This window comes from Arachis ipaensis, chromosome B07, assembly GCF_000816755.2.
Source record: "Arachis ipaensis cultivar K30076 chromosome B07, Araip1.1, whole genome shotgun sequence".
NCBI classification, from domain to species: domain Eukaryota; kingdom Viridiplantae; phylum Streptophyta; class Magnoliopsida; order Fabales; family Fabaceae; genus Arachis; species Arachis ipaensis.
This window is the reverse complement of record NC_029791.2, coordinates 28,400,329-28,401,917: the sequence shown is the minus strand read 5'-3', so window position 1 is coordinate 28,401,917 and position 1,589 is coordinate 28,400,329.

Genomic DNA, 1,589 nt, shown 5'->3' with positions numbered 1-1,589 from the left:
TATTCTATCAATTTTTTTTAAGACAAACAGATTTTTGACTAATTTGACGTCAAAATGACGTCATTTTATCTGAATAAATAAAAACAAATAAGTCCGTGACTAATTTGAATTTAGAGACATATATATCCTTAACTAATTTGACAGTAACAATATAACACTTAACATACTAGCTCATCATCTAAACATGACATCTAAATAATTTCCGTTATGAATTAATGGTAGAAATAAAGGAAAATCCAATTGTCCCCAAAATGTTAAGGGCTGAATTGAGTTTCATTCCTTTGACCTTTTAAGCAATGGTCGAGAGTATTTAATATTTGATTAATGATTGAAAGTTTTAATTGATTTTCTTAATTATTTTTATAATTCTAAATTAGTAAAAATTGACATATATATTTTATTTTTTAAAAAATTAAAAAGTTAAAATTAAAATTTGTTTAAAAATAAAAATAATTAAAAAAAGAATTCAAATTTTGAATTATTTAGTGTTATTTAGAGATTGAATTTGTTACTGTTTTAGGATTTAACTATTTTCTACGCTAAACTTTAATGTATTAGCTTAATAATAGAACATTTTCAAATTTATTTATATATTTAATGTAGGTTTAATTACTCTGTTGATCCTTATAGTTTCACCAAATTTTTAATTAGGTCCCTATACTTTTTTTCCTTTCAATTGGGTCCCTACACTATTTTTAATTTTGTAATTACATCTTTTTCATGTTAAAAATGTTAAAATTAACATAATATTTTTACAAAAATACATGCGGTCAAAGATTTAATTAAGTTTTTAATTATAAATACCTTCAATTTGCAAAGAAATGTTCAGTTAACTCTAATATTTTTTACACTAGGAAGGACTTAATTACAAAATTAAAACAGTGTAGGGACCCAATTGAAAAAAAAAAAGTATAGGGACCTAATTAAAAATTTGGTGAAAGTATAGGGACCAACAGAGTAATTAAACCTTTAATGTATTGAAAATATAAACAAATTATCTTTTAAATAATTTTTAGTAAATTTTTACTTCATGATATTCTTAAAATATATCCTTTATGCTAGTAAAATCCTAATTTTATTAGATGGTTATAGATTTTGATTACTGAATCATCATTTTGAGAGGACTTTTTTACTTATGCAAGTATGTAACAGATGCTGGTCCAAAATTACTTCAATAACACCCTAAGACAAAAATATCACGAGGATCCTCATCCACAGTTTTGTATGTATTCATAGAATATTTGTATTGTAGTATATATGTCACTATATCAAAACCAGTGATGTGTGCCTTGTCCATATTTTCATTTTCCAGACTGGAGATTAGAAAATGAGTATGAACATACAGATTTGGAAACATTCGTGATGTCATAACTCGGCCCCCCAAAATTTTTAGAAACTATATTTATATATATGAGATATGTGTTTAAAAAAATAAAAAATATTATGTAATTTAGTAATTTTATATGTATTATTTTTTTATTATGTGATAGATTTATGTCTTAATTGTTTAATTTATTAATAATTTTTACTTAATTAATTTAATATCATACTCTCAAGTCTTTGTACCTTTTAATTTAGTTTTTATATAA